At 39.8% G+C, this 20,922-nt stretch overlaps 1 long non-coding RNA gene across 1 annotated transcript in view; it reads left to right on the top strand.

Moving 5' to 3' along the window:
- LOC117955946 overlaps positions 1-1,401 on the top strand; it is a 22,337-nt gene extending 20,936 nt beyond the window's left edge. Inside the window, exon 5 of the long non-coding RNA XR_004659166.1 lies at positions 1,389-1,401. This is a non-coding gene — a long non-coding RNA (uncharacterized LOC117955946). The remainder of the gene's footprint in view (positions 1-1,388) is intronic.
- The last annotated feature ends 19,521 nt before the right edge of the window (positions 1,402-20,922 follow it).

Genomic DNA, 20,922 nt, shown 5'->3' with positions numbered 1-20,922 from the left:
TTTTGGAAAATGGCTGCAATGAAACAAAGAGTGAAAAATTTAAAGGGGTCTGAATACTTTCCGTACCCACTGTAATTTGCCCCAAGTGTACAGACTGAAACAGGAAAGTCCTTTATGTGCTCTGCTCCCCTCACTTGGACCAACTTTCAAAAGGACTTGAAAATAAAAGAATTTGTCTCTTTGCCTGATTGTGAAGCTCTTATAAGTACAATGGTAAATCAATCAGTTGGTACTTGTCATTGTCGGTGAATAGGTATTTTAATATTTCAACATGTTATTTTGTCTGTATTCTTGTGGTTATTGTTGCCTGTAACGTTTATGCTGCTGTCTTGGCTAGGTCTTCCTTGTAAAAGAGACAGTTGATCTCACAGGTTTTACTTGGTCAATTATGGGTTAAATAAAAAAAAAATTAAGTAGCTAGCACTCCAAATCATTGCCGAGCAACAATTCTGTAATGTCTGACAGATTTTCGTTTTTATACTCCACATATTTCAGTGCTGATATGAGTCTAAAATGTTTATCAGAGCATGAGTGACTGTTTTGCAGATTGAGGTCAGGATTTGGCTTGGTACGTTATGTAACCTGGTATATGGGCCAGAATAATAGTAATACATACACGATTGCAGTTCAAACGAGAGTCACAGTGATGTAAGGCAAGCTGATGCAGACTGCGGCAGTGTCTGTGTTTTCAGGCTGTGGCTCTGTGCTCATAACAGACAGACATGCCCAGGAGAGTAGTTTAAGTCTTTTCCTTCTTGCCTCATTTCATTTCTCCTACACCATCAGTTTGTGTTCTCCCCTTATCTCCCCCACACTCTGCTATTCTGTTTCTTAAATTTGGTTTCCTTCAATTCCCTGATATCGCCACATTGCCACACTTTGACGCTTCCACTTCCCCATTTAGTCTGTCTGTGACATATTGCCAGACAACCAGACAGACAGATAAATCATATAGATAGATAGATAGATAGATAGTCTCAGTTCATCTCTTTATCTACAATCTCATTAGGGTCTTGTCAATCTGTCATTGCCACTTCTGTTTTTTTCTCTCTCTTGCTCTAGAAGGGTGGGATATCCGCATTGGTTGCTATGGCACCAGACAGCTCCTTGTTTCCTCAGACAACGGCTAACTGTGATTGTGTGTCTGTGTGCATGTGTATCTGTGCATGTGTATGTGTGTGTGTATCTACATGTTTAACTGTGTGCACAAGCAATGCAACGGGTAAGGCCCCTTGTGTGAGGAGGTGCAGCAAAGTGATAATCATCAGTGTCTTTAATGTGCATTCACTGCAATCAAGGATTGCGTTTACATGCACATAATATTCAGGGTTTTGCCCTTATCGCGAAAAAGACGATATTCTGACAACAGTTTACATGGCTAATGAAAGTGAATATTCCACTAATATTCCCGTTTACATGTAGCCGTGCAAAAGGTTACATTTCAAAGTTTACCAGCGGTAATGGACTTGTTGTACTGTACAAACACAGCCTCCCTCTTTCTTTCCTTCAACCATCTTCTTGAAAAAGGTTGGTGTAGCAATGTGTGCGCATAGTCCAAAACCTGTTGATGTCTTTAATGATGTTTGAAAGTAGCTGTGTTTCTCCTTCTTGTCGGGTCTGCAACCACGCAAACTGTTGGGTGGTTGGTTTGTGTACAACAACCATAGCAACGCACAGAGCTGACAATAAGATGCAATAATAACCAGAATATCTTAATCACAAAAAAATGCTACATTCGGAAAAAGGCCCTATTTGTAATTTCCTACCAGAATATGCTGTTTACATGAACTAAATCAAATTCTGAATAATCATATTCAGAATAATAGTGGAACATTTGTGTGCATATAAGCGTACTCAGTGATACAACCCACTTAATATTCATAATCCATGGCAGCTGAGCAGCTGCAACTCAACTTCATGCTGTTTTAAATCCACCTAACTTACTTGATTTATTCATGAGATGTAAATGGAGTTACAGCTGGCTTGCAACTATTTGAAGTACATTGGATTTATATCAATCTTAGATTTCTGTGCATGTGTCTTTGTATAAAAAGAGTCTGTTTGACTTCACAAACCTAAATCTAAGGGCATCCATCCGTTTTGACCTGGCCTTTCTTCACTATGTTCCTTCCAGCAGAGGGCAGTGTCTGCTTGACACTCTACGGTGCTGCTCCCAAGCTACATCCACTGAATTTTTATTGTAAGCCCTGGCAGAGCACAACTTTTCAGAAACATGTATTAACCTTGCCCATTTAAAAAAAAAAAAAAGACTTAAACACACTTATGGTTTCATTTTCCACACTTGTTCGAAAACAGTACATAGGCACACCTAGAGGTTAACAAATATAAACTACTGACTGAAAAGAGAAAACAATGAGTAAAAGTAAATGGGCTTCTTAGGGCCAGACATACGCTTTTTTTCACCATAGACTAACATTCAGTGTTTTCTAAAAATATAACTTACTAAAAGTATCTAAAGCTTACAAAATATAATTTTCAACTACTATTTGCATAGTTCTTTTTCCACCAAGATGAAATGAATATGGAGGGCTAAGTACATGAAGTTGACTTGCAAGAGTTCTTGAAGTTGTCAGAACTACAAGAACCTGCTGCTTTGACAGCTGGGGTGGTAAAGAAAGGGAACTTGAGTACTTGTCTGTCTTTTTTGTTTGTGTGTGTGTGTGTGTGTGTGTGTGTGTGTGTGTGTGTGTGTGTGTGTGTGTGTGCGCGTGCGTGCATCTGTCCACTCATGTTTGTGTATGTGCATGTACGTGAGGAGGCTGTGGTGTTGGGTGAAAGAGGTGTATTTTTTTCCACCCTGTGGGGCCTCAGGCTGGGGTAGGGCGAGGCGGAGCTTTTGGGAGGCGCAGCATGGGGCGGGCTGTTTCAGCTGAACTCAGTGCACTGTAACAGCACTCGGGGCGTGAGGTCACAGAGTCCAGCATTCCTCTAGAGCGCTGTCTGTTTACACGACTGCCGCTGTGCAGGGGGGAGGTGGCAGCTCTGCATAACTACACCATGAAATAACAGTCATTGCTTATATTAATGTTCATTAACTACCAAGGAGATAAGAACCCTTTATTCATTGTTTCAAATTTTGAAAAGTGTTCAGGTACTGTCATAGCTGACATTACCTATAATGCAAACAGAGCAATAGAGTGTCCCTCTCCTTTCAGCTGAACCCTTTACAATATGTGCAATAGTAGACAACACTATTATTGCAATAAGCCAAATGTAATGTCATTCTGGTATTTTACTTAAATGTGATAAGATGCTTCTAAAAATAGTGATTGTGTTTACTATGTAGAATATGAAGTGTAAAAAAAGTTAGTTAACATTTAAGAATAGACTATAATTCATATCTTTCACCAAATTATGCATTTGTGTATATGAATTTGATATTTTACTGTACGTGTGCTGCATCACAGTGTGTCTACACACTCATTCCAGCACCAACGAAGCAGCCAAAGTCAAAGGCATTCCTGAGCAGGACAGAGGGGCCAGACCAGAGCTGAGATTATCTGTGGTGACTAAAAAGGACCAGTACAACCTTCTCTCAAGTGGCAAAGCTCATCAGGTTATTTATGCAAGAAAGGCTTGGACTTGGCTGAGCTGAGATGCTGCTGGCCTCTCTGCAGGGCTAATCTGTCTGAACTTTGACTGTAGGTCCTCTGTGCTGCTGCTCTCACATCCCAGAGCCTAGAATCCAGCTGGTCAGCTCCAGGGGAGCACAACAGAGATGGGGAGTGACACCCAAGCCCAAGAGAGACAGTGCTCTGACTGTACTGTGGACTTGGGAGGGGGGTATGACTGTCAAAGGCTCCATTGTTTGACAGGCCAGCATGGTTTCACGTGCAGCACATGATTCTTGCTGCGGTTCTGAACTATAGCCCAGTCTGACCTTAACTGTCCAGGAGGATGTAGCTGTGGCCTCCCTGGGCAGGTTAAAGTGTAACCGTGTACGTGTTTTCTCAGGAAAGTGTGTTTATCTAGAGGACCAACACGGAGGCCCTTTTGTTTAACTAAGTAGTGAGGCTCGCCCTAAAAGTAAAGCTCTCTGAAACACACAGGAACCAGGTGGCCCTTCTCAGTTCGATTTACTGCTAGTTAGGTACAGATTGCATGAGCATGTGTGTGCTTGTATGTTTGTTTACATGTTGGAAAAAGAGCTAAATGCAGATACAGACAAAAATAAAAAATGAGATGGGAGTCTTTCTTCCAGCACAGTGCAAACAGCACACAATAAAAATGCATACAAACTCAGAAAAAAGAGAGGCACCTATCACTGTGGAGAGTGAAACAGCTGCCGCCAATTAACTGCAAATAGTGCAAAGTAGATGATCAGGCACATTGTGGCACTATTAAAGGGACATTCTGTTTTTTTGTGTTTTGTGTTTTATAATTGTGGCAATGTGGCATAAGGAAGCCAAGAAAAGATGGAAGAATTTCCCAAAGGCATCTGCAAAAGTTTGGGCACCCTGCAGAGTTAATACCTTGATCTGCCCCCTTCAGCAAGTATCACAGCCTGAAAACGTTTCGTGTAGCCAGCAAAGGGTCTTTCAATTCTTGTTAGAGGTATCTTTGCCCATTTTTCCTTACAAAAGTCTTCCAGTTCTTTGAGATTTATGGGCTGTCTGTCACACACTGCTCTTTTAAGGTCTATCCATAGATTTTCAATTATGGTGAGGTCAAGAGATTGTGAAGGCCATGGCAAAACCTTCAGTTTACGCCTCCTGATGTAATCCCCAATGGATTTTGAGGTGTGTTTAGGATCATTATCCATTTTTAAAAGCCATCCTGACTTTAACTTCAGCTTTTTCACAGATGGCGTCAAGTTAGCATCCAAAATTTGCTGAAATGTTATTGAATTCATTTTTCCTTCTACTCATGAAGTGTTCCCTGTGCCACTGGCTGCAATACAGCCCCAAAGCATGATCTCTTTCCCCCCACCGCCATGCTTAACAGTTGGACAGAGGTTCTTTTCATTAAATTCTGTGCCCTTTTTCTCCAAACAAACCTTTGCACATTGCGGCCAAAAAGTTCTACTTTAACCTCATCAGCCCACAGAACTTGTTTCCACAATGCATCAGGTATGTCTATATGTTCATTTGCAAACTTCAAACGCTGATTTTTGTGGTGAGAACGTAGAATAGTTTTTTTTCTGATGACTCTTCCATGAAGACCATGTTTGTACAAGTATCTCTTCATAGTGGAATGGTGTACCACAACGCCAGTGTCTGCCAGGTCTTTCAGGATGGAACGTGGGGTTTGACTTGGTTTTCTCACCTTCCTGCGAGCTGTTCTGTCTAATATTTTTCTTGGTCTTCCAGATTTTGCTTCAACTTCCACTGTTCCTTTTTTTCAAGATTATTTTTTGTGCATTTTAGGCCTTTAATTGACAGGAAAGCTGAAGATATGAAAGGGGAGAGAGAGGGGGGATGACATGCAGCAAAGGGCCGTAGGTCGGAGTCAAACCTGGGCCCGCTGTGCCGAGGAGTAAACCTCTATAAATGGGAACCCGCTCTACTAACTGAGCTATCTGGGTGCCCGACTGCGATTTCTTAATTACATTCTGAACAGAGGATATTGGCTTCTGAAAACGCTTTGCTATCTTCTTATAGCCTTCCCCTGCTTTGTGAGTGTCAAAATATCAAATGTTATATTTTGGTCTCATCTGACCAGATGACTTTTTCCCATGACTCCTCTGGCTCATCCAAATGGTCATTGGCAAACTTTAGACGGGCCTTGACATGTGCTGGTTTAAGCAGGGGAACCTGGCGTGCCATACATGATTTCAAACCATGACGTCTAAGTGTATTACCAACAGTAACCTTGGAAATGGTGGTCCCAGCTCTTTTCAGGTCATTGACTAGCTCCTCCCGTGTAGTTCTGGGCTGATTTCCCACCTTTCTTAGGATCATTGAGACCCCACGATGTGAGATCTTGCATGTAGCCCCAGTCTGAGGGAGCTTGGCAGTCATGTTTAGCTTCTTCCATTTTCTAATGATTGCTCCAACAGTGGACCTTTTTTCACCAAGCTGCTTGGCAATTTCCCCGTAGCCCTTTCCAGCCTTGCTGAGGTGTACAATTTTGTCTCTAGTGTCTTTGGACAGCTCTTTGGTCTTGGCCATGTTAGTAGTTGGATTCTTACTGATTGTATGGGGTGGACAGGTGTCTTTATGCAGCTAACGACCTCAAACAGGTCCATCTAATTTAGGATAATAAATGGAGTGGAGGTACACATTTTGAAGGCAGACTAACAGGTCTTTGAGGGTCAGAATTCTAGATAGTAGACAGGTGTTCAAATACTTATTTTCAGCTCTGTCTTACAAATAAATAGTTAAAAAATCATATATTGTGATTTCTGGATTTCTTTTTTAGATTATGTCTCTCACAGTGTCTCTCACAGTGGACATGCACCTACGATGACAATTTCAGACCCCTCCATGATTTCTAAGTGGGAGAACTTGCTAACTAGAAGGGTGTTCAAAGACTTATTTTCCTCACTGTATCTGTCCTGAATGCTTATTTCAGTATGTTTACATGCTAATGTTAAGCAGGTATAATGTTTACCATGTTTACAATCTTACTTTAGCATGCTAACATTAATGTTAAAATGAATTAATCTCCAGCTAAATAAAAGACAAGTATAGCTAAGGCTGATTGGTATTTGGTTCTAAAACAAAGTATTGGACAAAGCGACTTTTAAGTGGATGATGGCACTAGATGAAAAGTTATTGGATCACTAAAGTTATTATAATCATCCGGAGAAAGAAATGTCAAAAAGTAAGTTTATGTTAGAGGATGGATACCCGACCCGAGCCCGACGGGACCCGACGGGTCGGGCCGGGTTCGGACAGATTTTTAGAAAGGATGCTCGGGTTCGGGTCGGGCTCGGTCACATCAGCGCGATAAGGCACTGAACATTTTGAATTTAAAACAGCTTATTATGGAGGTAATGGCGCTTGTTGCCCCGTGTGCATTGATTTCCCGAATGACTTCCTACACTTGCTTAATAAAAGCGGGCTTTCCACACAAACAAACGTACATGTGTCATTAGTATGAGAAACAAATGCAATTTTAACTGTGTCGGGCTCGGGTCGGGCATAAATATCTTAATGCCTGTTGGGCTCGGGTCGGGTTCGGTTACTGCTTTGTCGGATGCGGGCCGGGCTCGGACAGAAAAATCCGGCCCGATCCGCACTCTAGTTCATGTACCAAATTTAAAGCTACAGTGCGTGGGTTCTGTCTCCCCCATGAGGGATTCTAAGTAATCATGTCATTTTGTTCGCTCATGGGCATAAGAAAAACATGTATTTCACGTCACTTCATGTGGGAATCAGAGGTGGGAAACTGGGGCTAAATTTTGCTAATAGAGTTTCCCAGTTGGTTACGCGTTGTTGACAACCAACGTACAGAAACACGGCGTCTATATGTGCAAATATAGAAAATGCACACATGCATGTAATATATACTTGCCAAGGTCCACAATGTGCTATCAATATAGGTTGTAGTCGTCCATTGGTTTCAACAATTGATGGCAGTAATGCAACAAGTTGTTATGCCAAACTCGAATATAACAGACAAGAAGAACACGCATCCCGACCATGTGAACGCTGGCAGTCATAAAAACCACGTAATAACAGGGACGGTCCCTGATATTTCCAAGTGGCATTAACGGACCAATTGCATCCACATGACACAAGCCTTCCATCATCGTGTACCACCCCACCCCTCCTCCACACGATTGCTTGTAACAGAAGATGGATAAAAACATGATGAATTCTTCGAAAAAGGTTAAGTATCTTCATTTGATGTTCCGTGTGCGAAAGCCGCTGGATGAGAAATATAAAGAGAGTTTTGTGGAGCTGATAGGCTTAATAAGATTTGTATGCACTTGTTTTTCCAATGGCTTGAATGTAATAGACGTTCATTAATATAAAAAGGTACGCACTACAGTTTTAATATCAATCCACCCCATATTTATTGAGATATTTTACTAAAAACAAAGAAATGTCAACCTCATGGTGGTGCTAAACAATAATTCCACTCCTAACAAAACATGGCAATGGCTTGTTAACTACAGTTCCCGGCACAAATACGTTTTCTTTGTCTCTCTGTGCCCCAACCAGGGATTAGCAACTGCGATCAATCAAAGAAACACAATGACCCATCCCTCTAGTAGGAACAATCAGGAGAGGGAAGTCCCCATCATTTTCAACAGAAGGCAGAGAAAGCAAAAGTACTCACTTCCCGTACTCAAGTAGAAGTACAGATACTTGTGTTAAAAAATACTCTGGTAAAAGTACAAGTATTGATTTAACTTCTTTACTCAAGTAAAAGTAACAAAGTACAGGCTTTGAAATTTACTTGAAGTATAAAATTAAAAGTATCCTTACGAATGACAAAGCTAGTGAAGACTAGATTAGGACTAAAGCTGTTTCTGGTTTCCAACTTCGCCCCACTTGTGTCTGTTAAAACACAGGAAATAACAATAAACCCACTAATAATAACAATAAACCTACTATTAATTACATTATCTTATGTTGATAATGCACCTAACATACAAAACGTGAGCAAGGGCGTTCAACAATCATCATCTAGAACTATTGAATCAACAGCCAGGTGCAACCCAGCTAACAGGTGAAGACAAACAAAATCACTAGTTAACTTCAAATTTGCCAGAACTATAGACCAATAAAAAACAGGCTTATATGAATTGACAACATAAGTAATATGACTTACAGTTCTCAAGGACGCAAACACAGAATCTCAACTGATTACCCTCCGGACAGCTAGTCTCTTTTTCTTTTCTATCAATTTTTCGCTCCGTGTGGCATGCGCGCCCCCTCGCGGCGTGAGGTGCGTGTCCGCGCTATTTACCAACATTTACTCACAATCACACCTGATAGATGACCTTTAGAAAAGAACTAAAGTAACGAGCCAATTTTGTAAAATGTAAGAGTAAATTAAAAATATCTGAAAAATAGTACAGTAACGAAGTATTTGTACTTCGTTACTTCCCATCTCTGACAGAAGGTAAAGACTACATGTGACATTCAGTTGGCCTGAAATATTTGTTTATTTTTATTTAGCAGCACTAAAAGCAAACTGAATTTGTTAAAGCATTGTAAGTTCTGGTAAAGCAGGACAAGGAAAGCAATGTGAAAATATCCTCTTCAGAACATGGGACATACAGTATGTAGTTATGTGGAACATTGCCCTGAGGTTTAAACGGTGTGAGGCAGCGCAAATGTCATTTAAACAGCCCATTTGTGACGTCATGTTGTGCTATTTAACCCCCCACTGTAGAACATGTAGACTTTGTATTTCACAACGTATTTCACAACATTTTCAATCAGATTGTTTATGGATCTCGACATTTCCGACCGCACTTGAAGGAAGCTTTACTTTACGGAGAAAGAAAGACTGTGCTTTGCTGTTGCAGGAAACAGCTGTTGCGCTTGTGTTTCGTTTTTTACCCTTAGTTTCTTGTGGGAGCAATAGAGACAGTGAGTTTACTGTTTGCTGTACAGGACTCTCACACCTGCTGAACAATGACTGACAAGTCTGATTGCCAGTTACGCGATTGGCCTCACAGGGTGACATTGGTTTTTTTTCGGCTCCCCAGTTGAGGGCCGTCACAAAAGAAATGTATTCAATAAAAAAATCCCAAATGAACTAACAGGAATACAATATCTGAACCGCCTACAATTGAAAAACGGCCTTTAATTTAGTCTTCAGTTACTGTAAGGTGCATTGATTGATTTTGTAAGACCAAAAACAAGCTGTCTCTTTCCTATGGGACTTAATTTCTCTGCTTAAAATAACAACCAATCACTACTAAAGTATACCCATCTGCTGCGGTCAGAGGCCTTTGAAAGTTGCATGAATCACTTTTTGGCTGGGAAGCAAAATGCATTCATCACATCACTAGCCCTCCAGTGACATCAACATATTCATGACAAAATTGTAGAGTTAGGTGTTGGCTGCCTTGTGGCAGCTATACAAGTTTACATTCACACATACGTAATGTTCGACATATCACCATCACAACAAACAAGCAGACTTGTAACAATGCTCTTCGTCCCTTTAAACTTACTGTTTCATTTTGCTTCTTTTGAGCAACAACTATCTAACTAGAATTTTAAGAAATTAAGAATTTAAGAATATATCCATGGGTGCTGTCCAAAATAAGGACAAACACTTTAGAAATGTACACGTTTTCCCTTTCTAAGAAAATGCACAGTCAGCAAGTATATCCAACATACTGGAAGCAGATATAATGCCTTTTCTCTGGCCCAAGGGTCAGTATTTTCCACTCACGATACTGATTCAGCCTACGATGCAGAGGCTTACTATGAGAAATGGATAGCAGGATAGAAAAGAGGATATTGTGCACTGTTGGCAGTAAGTGAAAAGGGCAAGATGAAAAGACCCTTTCGTAACCTAGAGCATTGAAATAAGATTAATTTCAAAAGGATTCATTCCAAAGAACAGTATACTTTAAAGAGGTTATACAAAGTTACTGTTACTAACTAACTAACTGTTATCACTGTTACTTTAGGCCATGATAAGGTAGCCAGAGGTCCCAAAATGCCATTGATTTTGACAACAATGACTATCTTGCATAGTTTTGGGAAAGTGTAAGAGGAGTATCAATCAGGGAAATGTGTCTGTGCTTTCTTTATCTGTCGTCCAATCTCTGCGTCTCTTCTTGTGTGCTGAAGTCTTGTTTCCGTGTTCCTCATTTTTGTGTTGGATCTTTAGTAACCTGCTATCAAATTGCCTGCTTGCCTCTGGACACTTTTTAGTTTGAAAGCCATTTTCATTTAATGAACCTGCTAAATCTCCCACTGGCCAGTCTCTATCTTCTGCATTTTGGGTCCAAGCTTGCGCTTTCAAGTGTTTCTTTAAAGGAAAGTATAGTTTACCACACTTAGTTTCCAATTGCAATTATGCAAACCATTTATTTTGCTCAACAAACCTATTTAACAAATTGAAAACTAGTACATCCAAAAACTACTTGTTTTACAACTATATATACCTGCCTGAGTAGAATCTGGTTGAACAAAGCTGCTGCATTTCACTCTCTTGAGACAATCACACATGCCACCTTTGGCATAGCAAAGCAAATATCAATATTTGGATCGGCTCTATCTCTTTCAAAGATGTACTGTATATCCATTCTTTATGTGCACACTGCAAACCTCTTAAATTCACGCAGGCAAGCATTGCCAATTGGATTATCCACACTGTGTGAATTTAAAGGTTAGTCCCGTCTGTGTGTCGGTTAAACCCGTGAGTTGGTATGAGACTCCTAAGGGCAAGCGGCGGTTGGAAATGAGAATGAGCTGCACGCTGCACCCGGTTATTGGACGGGGTCAAAAAAACATCTGGGGCCCAAAGGCTCTTTGCCACCACCCACAAATGTGCCACACAAAAATACGGGCAGAAGGAAGAGTCTCTGCAGATACAGACAACACAACAAGTCAGGTCATAAGTGATGACAGAGAGGAACTATTTCTTTATTTGTATTTCTACTCTGATATTTATAATATTTGGAACTGCAACACAGAGTTTCCCTTTGGGGATCAATAAAATATTTCTGATTCTGATATTTGTTTCTACAGTATTTTATAGGATAATACTGCATGTCATATCTTTAAGTAAGATTATTCTGCCATCTTAATTTTTGTTTTTATTAACTTGACTTTGTTTTACAGTTACCACAACAGTTGAGGTTAGTGTAGTTACAAAGTCCAAGTGAAAAGCAGAAGATATGAGTGATTGTTGTGGTTTAAGGGATAATTAAATGCAGCCATCCCTAAGGAATGATGGAGAGCAACAGGAAACGCAGGGTTACTCAGAACCCAGTGTTTGTTTCAATCCTCACATATGGTCATCCCTCATGCACTGATATAAGCATATTGCCATGTATCAGCTTATGGCAGATATATCATATTAATGTATGTCACTCAACAGGTAACAAAAAAATTGCAGTGCAGACATGCCAGATAGTTTTGATTACACATCTCCCCAATGGTGGACTAACAAGCTTATTTTTCAACTGTAAACTGTCCTTGTCAGTACATATGTTGGTCTCGATCGCTATCTGTCTAAAAGAATCTAGTATTCAACTCAATTTATATTTATGTATTGATGGGGCTTCAATACAGTACACACAACCATAATATAAGAGCATCCAAAATGTTCGTAAAAATTAATTTCAACAATAGATAAAATGTAAAAATTACAACGAACACCAAATTAAAGGATTCCCTGTGATGTGACTGCATTTTATAAACGAATTTGTGTAGCGAACTATTTAAACACCAACATTACCATATCTCATTCAAAAAGGAGGCTATCAATGTGAAACTTTGTTTGCCATGAGCCTCTGAAGGTCCCCCACACATTTTACAAAGATTGGCCACTAGGGGGCGCTACAAGTACAAAAAGTTGATATCTGATAAATGACTCATCTGATTTTTACTAAATTGAATGGGGGCCACTCCTGAGCCCCCCCCCCCCCTACAGTGGGTTACTACTGATTGGTCAAAGTTGGCGTGGTTTATGGTACCCACGTTTGGATTCACCACTTCCAATAAAGAGAATAACTTTAAGTTAACATGGTAGATGTACAATGGGTAAGTAGTGCCTTGCCTCTAACAACTAGCCTTGCAACTAGCTAACACTACATCGCTCCTTCGCTCCCTTCACTTGTTACCAGCTGCTGAACACATCAGCGTCGTACTTGCGTGACGAACTCAAGCCCATCTTACGTCCACAACATGGTTAATCGCTATGCCCCAGCACATCCACCCTGTGTCAGCCAATCTGCTTGCTCACTGCGAAGGACAACTAATTCCAATTCAATTTGAATTCCAGACTGTTTGCTGTCCTGGCTCCTAAATGGTGGAACAAGCTCCCTATTGACATCAGGGCAGCTGACAGTCTACACATCTCTTCCGACGGCACCTTAGCTTCGGAGAAGATGATATTAAAAAAAAAAAAAAAACTGCGTTTACGTGTTGCACCTATATGTGGCTCTTTGTATGTTGACTTATTTTAAGCTAATGTACTTGTACTGGATTCTTGCAGTTTGGAGTTTGAACCTTCATGATTGAATGCACTTATTGGAAGTCGCATGAGATGAAAGCATCAGCTAAATGAAATGTAATTTATTGTTATCATAGTCTCTATATGATATTGTATAATTAGCCATCCATTTGTCAATTTCTCGATAGCTTCAGATTCATGTATTTAATAATCGCTAACCTTAAGCAAATGGTTCCAACCTCCTCAGTTCTTCTTTCTTTCTTTACAATATGCCTGATACTCATGTGTTTTTCTCACTGGCTCAGTGTGGGGACAGCTGGAAACAAACGACCGGTTCCATATTGTGAGACCCTCTGCCCTTCTAGCAGGTTGATCACACCAGCTGGAGGCCAGGACGGCAAAAATATGCGAAAGAGTTTCCAGAGGGGGGCTCTTCATGAGAAACTCTCGCCAGTTTACTCCCCTGTACATTACTGTGCTGTCACGTGTGTTACCTGAGGAGGATCTGGAAGGCAACATCTGGATATGTTCTGAGGGCTGTAATTTTAGAAGCTCTGAATCCCCTCACAGTATGTTGTTTATTTTGGTCCTGTTCTCTGGTCAATAGCCAGATTTCTTAGAAGCAACCACCAGGTTACTGTGACGGACACGGTGAGGCCCCACAAAACAGAAAAGGGCAGAGAGTGAGGGGAGAAAAAGGAAAGCAGAATGGTCATATTTTACAGCAGAGAGGGAGCGTGTGCTCTGGCAGGTACACCAAGACTTAGTTTATAGAGTCGTGTCTTTTACGAGGTGCTGTCCTGCCTTAAAGAAATGAGCAGTTACAGACAAGTCATCTCTACCCACTGTCTTGACACAAGGATATGGCTCCATAAAGTACTAAACTATTCCTCCTCCTCCTCACATTACCAAACACATGTAAACCTGATGCCCGTGTACATTAGAGCACTACACTGTAAATAAATGTGACACATACAGTATATCCCAAGGCTTCCTGATACCTGCATGTGGGGTGTCAGGCCTCAGGCAGATCTGATCGCAAAATCCCTACATAATGAAAAGCAATCAAGTGTCGATGAGTTTACAGTTCCTCTTCACATTACATCAAATCAAAGCTATAAAGTTCGAAAGAGATTATAGCAGTATCTATTAATGTGATGATTGTTCTTGTGAGCTTTTGTTTAAATTTTTCACATCCAAACAGTTGGTCAGATGTTTTGTAAACCTATACTGCCCCACCGGAATAAATTATGTTTGGTTTAATGCCAAAGCTGCGCAATTTCGGCCACCACCATTTTCATACATGGAACAAGAGATAATGAATTTTTTAAATTTGAAGCAGAACCTACTGTTTAAAATACCACAACAAATCCTAAATGTTAACAACAAGAAGCATTAACTTTCAAATGTCTGTTCCCCAATTTATACTCAGTGCATTGGACTTTAGTAGAGATCCTAAAATTACTCTTACTGCTTCCAATGATGATCTGGTATTCTTAGTATAAATGTGTATGAGAGAACACATATTCCCAAAGCATGGTGCTATCAGGGTTGAATTTTATCACATGGGTGCCTCATCATCACAGCGGCATACACACAAAAACCTTCTGTCAGAGAACAACAGGGTCATTTTTATTAAGAGATATTTCTTTCATATGCAATCAGTCAAGCAGAGTTTTTCACTGCCACCAATGCCTTGACCTTTGGTTTGTGTAGGGATTATTCTAAACCGTTTAGTGAAATGGTGTGTGATCACTGCAATGATGCTGTCTTTTCAGCCCTAAGCCTCACACCAGTTACAGCAGGGAAGCCGTTTTTCTGTCACATCATTTCACTCGCTGCCTAAGCTTCACTTTAGTCTGTGACATTGACCTCAGTCCCTTCATTTTTCTGATTTCCTTACTGCAATGATCTACCGATGACACGTCACAATAAAACATAAAGAAATATTTCTGTAATGAACACCATCTCTAAGATATCTTTGGATCTCCCCTGGATAGACCACATATTGATTAACAGATAACCTTAGCCCTTTTGCTACAAAAAGACAATAATTCTTAATAAACTTGGTCCCACTGAAAATGTAATAGCCCGCTATATTAACATGCATGAGATTGACAATTAAATGGGATAAAACCAATGAATAATGGTAAGTTTAGGTTATCTTTTAATGTTTTAAATCATGGATGTGCCATATCTACCCTAACAGATTTTAACGATTACAGCACTAGACGTACAAACATCATATTTGGTACCAGGGACGAGCCTCGGGCACTGGCTAGAGCAGGGTAACCTTCAAACACGGCTGTTGTTATTTTCCATAGAGGTCAGCAGCTAAGAATGTGAAGCATGCAGAGCCTGAAACGTGCCTTTCCCTTCCCAATAACCCCCACCACTATTCTGTAAATAATGTTTGACATTACTCCTACACAGCACCTCCGTTTGTTTACGATACATTTACATTAAAGCATACTCTAAGTAACTCTAACATCCTACTTTATCCATCCATGTCTTCTGCTGTGCCTGTCCCACACTTTCAGCTTTCCTGGTTTGTAGGCCCACAGCATTATGAGCAATATCACTAAATAAATGGTGCCATAATGATGTTAGTCAGAATTTTCAAAAGTAGTAATCAGAAAGAGAGTCCTGTGAAAAGATAGGAGAGCTATTTTAACCTGTTTCCCTTCAGGATATCCTTGGACAGAATGTCAGTTTTCAAACTGCCTAACTTACAATGTACACTAACTGGAGTTGAAGGTCAGCAATTCTAAGTGTGCCTGACCTTGAACTGCGCATAATATAATAAGATCATAATAATTCACGCAGTTATCTTTTTTCTGAAAAATTAGCTTATAAGCAGCTACTTTTTTAGGAATTTTTTGATACAGTATGTGTTCTACTCAATTCCAAAAAACGCTTTTGCACACTTCTTTTTTGGGGTAGGTGCGTATGAAAAGGTAAAGGATACCAGTCATGCTTGTTGTTGAAGATGTCCATTACGCATGCAAATACTTAATTTCACATTTTGGTCACGCAGACCTTCCTTGGGTATCCTCAGGTGAGGTCACTGTGACCAAAACATTGTGAAATACACTATTTGCATGCATAATGGACATTGTTGATACAGTATGTAAAATATATTGGCTCTGTAGTATCTTACAGCAGGATCTGTATTTCTAAAGTGTATCAATGTCATGTAGATGCTGCAAAGTATATTTAAACAGCAAAAACAATATATAGCAGAACATGACAGTCATCTGCATATGTACCAGATATCACAGAGCTATGGTGGGAAAAAGCTAACAATTAAGGGCAATAGTTAATGAGTTAGTTATTGTACAGAATATACACAACTAGTTGTACTACAAAATTATCAATTTAATCATCAATCAGGATTAACTTAAGGTAATCATGATTAATGTTGATCAACACTGTTAAGTCTATGTAGCACAAAATAACCAGACATAGCCAAACAAGGTAGTTACTATCTGGTGCAGAAAATCAAACATCTAGTTAGCTAAAGAGTTTGTGAAGAAAACAACGTGGCTAAAAAAAGAAAAAAAGACTGAATATTGGAGTTGGATGAATAACGCACCCCACATGAACAGAGGGCTATTATGGCTAAAGGTTACTAATGCTGAGTTAAAGGACATTTTTAACGCTGTCCTGTTGTAATATAGAGTAGAGGTCTTCACGTGTCCACTTGGTTCCTAGTAATTGAGTTCTGACTAAGAAGCCAAGTTGGGCAGGCGCCAAATTATTTTCAAACAAATCAGGTCCAGGTTTTGTTCTGGAGCCATGGGTTTTGGGTCTGTGTGAACTTTTATGATCGTGGATCCAAGTGGACTTGCTACCAGCTCTGATCGTGTGGTGTATGTTAGGCCTACTCGTGATCATTTTTTGACTTGCAGGACAAAAACTTGTTTTTCAGTCAAGGCAGATACCTAGAACAGCAAAATCTAGGGGAAAACATGTGTTGCTACTCTTTTTTTTTTAATGAGGCTGAATTAAAATGTGTCTTTTTCGAAATTGCAATTCATGTACATCAGGCTCAGGTTGTCCACAGTTCTTTTTCCAATCAGGTCCAAAATTGTGTTGCGTCTGGATGCTACTGGGTCTCAATAGTGACCTATAACTCTTCTGATCTGTTAAAACATGATGTTTAGCTCTGATGATTTGTACAACAAATACATGAAAAAAACCCAATGCTCATTTAACTTTTATTTTGTGCCACCTGTTATACTGACCCTAACCCAGAGTGATTAATTCTCCTCTTGTCTGTCAACATCCACTACTGCCTTTAAACAAGCAGCCACGCTATTGTAGCAGTTACAGCAGCAGGCTGTCTCTCTAATGCATTCATCATGCACAGCACATTGCATGCAAACATCCACTTTGTCCTTTGTGCTCCTGATCATGCTTTCCCATATTTATTTGAATACATTTGAATTTGGAAGAACTGCAGGTCCAACTAAAACCACTGAAAAACTGCATAAAGCAACAATTTCAGAGAACATGAACTATGGCAATGAACTATTTTTTGTTACAATTACTAAGGGTACATTTTCACCAATCAAACCCACAATGCTAAACTCCCCTGAGATAAACTACCATCAACACTCCAAACTGAATGAGTTATTTACATTGGTGTTATGACTGGAAGTAGGATGCTGTTATACTTGAACAAGCAGGAGAAAACCCTGTCTGCTCTGGAGACATCAAACTTTCCTGTTGCTTCCTGTGTGTGGAAGTGTGTGCCTGTGTTTATTTTTGGACATGTGAGATGTCTGAACAAATGAGCAAAAGAAAACAAGACATAGCCTGAGAGAACTGGAGCAGCTGAGTCTAATCCAAAGATGAACTAAAGACCAGCCAATGCATCTTAAAACGCAACAAACACAACACACGCCCCCACACACGCGTGTGCAAACACACATTTACGCAGAGATAAATAACAGCTCAACCGTAGGAGTGCTACAGTTCTCTACAGTTTATTTAACGATATTCCAGAAGTTGTACAAGAAGGTAAAAACTTTCATATTGATCCTGGTTGAAACCCCACAAGCTAGAGTAACTTCAACTGTGCACAACTTACCCTTTTCAACACAAGTCTTCTTGTTGTCAGTCCTTCATTCCAGCTTGGCAAGTCTGTTCCTTAGAATTCCTTTGTCTCAAGATGGAGGCAGAAACTCCAACACAATTCTTTTGCTCTGAGTTTTTGTTATTTTCAGTCCACCAAGTCGAGTTCTGCTTCTCTCTTGCTGATTGCTGAACGAGCTGCTAGCATGACAGCATTGATAAATAACCAGTTGGAATGAGAGACACCAGTGAGGGCTCAAACACACAGGTGCATGCTGGCTCCCAGCGTATACAAACAGAGAGAAGCATAGACAGCTCAGAGGAGCACAGTATGAAACGGCTCCTTTGCCACTGGTTCCCCTTATGTGGGACTCCAACCTTACTCCACCTCCCCCTCATTCTCCTCCCCTCCCTCTCTCCCCAGCAGCTCTAAGACAGAACAGAAAACGACTCAGAAGTTGTTGTTTCTTGAGCTTTTTCTTGTGAATGGTTGTAGGTACAATCCAGAACCCTTTTATTTTTACTTGCATAATTCACAGAGCAAACTATGTACAAGAAAGTTGAAGTGTAGCAGAGCAACATCATATTCACATAATATTCCATTACTGACCCTAATTAGAAATTTTCAAAATGTCTTGCAGTAGCTATGCAGGCAAGGACACATTACTAAATGCCTCCCTTGGGTAAAGCTCCTGCTAGCTCTCAGTTGCCTAATATTGTCAAAGCCCAAATAGTGCTTACAGAGGTCAATGCAAAACTGAAATGTTTTCCAAAATCAAAAGAGTCATAAGTTACTTGGTACCACTTCTATAGTTGAATATGTTTAGATGAAGTTCAGCCATTTGCTGCTGTATATACCCCCCCCCCCGGTTCTTGTACTCTGAAGCCTGTTTAGCCCTCTTGAGAATATGTAGTGGCCTCACTAACTCGTGACAGCTGTGTCAAACCCTATTAGTGGTCAGGATGACTAGCACCGTTGTTCAGAGGCTAAATCTGTAATCACACAAAAACGTTCAATATGAAATTATCCGAGCCATCTCCAGATATATTAATATTTGACTGCTGACAAGTAGTCCTGTCATTCTTTCAAAAAAGTCTACTTTGAACAAATGAGAATAATCAATGAATTCAACCTATGTAGCCTACTCCTACATTATCTTACCTTACCTTATCCTTTTAAAGTGGAATTAAAGTTAATTTTACAACATTCATTGATCCAACTGCCTTGCTTGAGTAGGTGACAGGTGTAACAGGTATGGTATTGTTCTATGAAGCATAAAAATATGCTCTGGGTTGTGTATACACGTGTAGCCAGGCTGTGTAGGCAACTGCATTGATGAAAATAGAAGCTTATCGTTGCTGTCAGACTGTGAGACGGACACATCGAAAAAGGGGTTAGGGTCAGAATAAATACTAGTGTTGCTCCATGTCCGCTGGATTTGTAAATAGGAAACGGTTAGTTAATTTGTTTCCCATTTTAAAAACGCAAATGATAGATTTTTCATTTACATAATAACAACACCTTCTCTAATCATTATTTTAATATTAACAGATTCAACTGTTATTACACGCAAACGTTATGATTCATGGTGATTAACCCACGCACAATTATCCGCCAACTCTGCAGTACCACTCAGCTCTACAGAGAGTTTTTGCATCTTTCCTTTTACAATCAACATCTACCTTTTTGATTCACGCTCAACGTTTTCATCAACATTGTTTCCAGCCACAGTGGGCAGCAGACAAAGTAACTAACAAGGGAGCATCTAACTGAGCTGGATATTTCCCCCATGAGATGGTGGAGACCAAAACAGTGCTAAAACAAGGGTAAATACTGGTCTCCAAATGCATGCCAGAAAACAGCTGAGAGACATTGGTTACAGTTGCATGGCTCGGAGGGTCATGTTCCTGTACCAGTTTTCCAATGCAACCAAATACCTAAAAGTGACAAAGTCACAAGCCAGATTTAGGGGGACAAACCATACTCATGGGAAAACAACATACAGGCTCTAAATAGAGCTTGAGGATCATTGCTGACGTAAAGCTAAAATCACAGTACTGTTTGAGCTTTCATACATCATATTAATGCTAAAAGACGTGATAGAGACAATAGAAAATCCAGTACATTAGGTGGGTAGGGAGAAAGAAAGGGAAATCTGTTTTTCTCACTGGAAGCGATGACTGGCTAATGACAGCTCCAATTAGTTTTACAAGGGGTTTGCTACTTTATTTTTAGTGTGGCAGAGTGGCTGTCTATCTTGAAAATAAATGGTAGATGGTGTTTTTTGTGTGTGTGGATAAAAGCCAAACTGTAGTTGGCAAACAGCAACGGGAATGGAGTATAATGTACGACAAATTACTAAATTCATTTTTTTAGAGCAAACATGTAAAAGCTTTAAAAGATTTAAATATATTTTAAATTTGTAAATATGTATTTATTTTTTCAAATAATATTAAAAGATAAATTAAAATGAAGTAATGAACAAACTAATGTTTAAGAAAAATTAGTAATTGATAAGCATTACACATACGCACCTAAGCTGCACACCCCCCCCAACCCCTATATAGATTTTTACATTACATTCAGCTAGTTTGGATAAAAAAATAGTTACATCTGGCCTCGCTGATATAAAAGTATATGAATTGGAAATTACATTCCCATCCTTATCTAAGCCATTTTCTCATATAAACTCCAGACAATGTCCAGAGAATCAGGTCTGGAATTGGGAGTTACCCTTTTACACATGTAGCACACAAAATTACATTTTCCATGTCAGACTT

The sequence above is a fragment of the Etheostoma cragini genome, chromosome 13 (assembly GCF_013103735.1).
Source record: "Etheostoma cragini isolate CJK2018 chromosome 13, CSU_Ecrag_1.0, whole genome shotgun sequence".
Taxonomy (NCBI): Eukaryota; Metazoa; Chordata; class Actinopteri; order Perciformes; family Percidae; genus Etheostoma; species Etheostoma cragini.
This window is presented reverse-complemented; position numbering and strand designations above follow the sequence as displayed.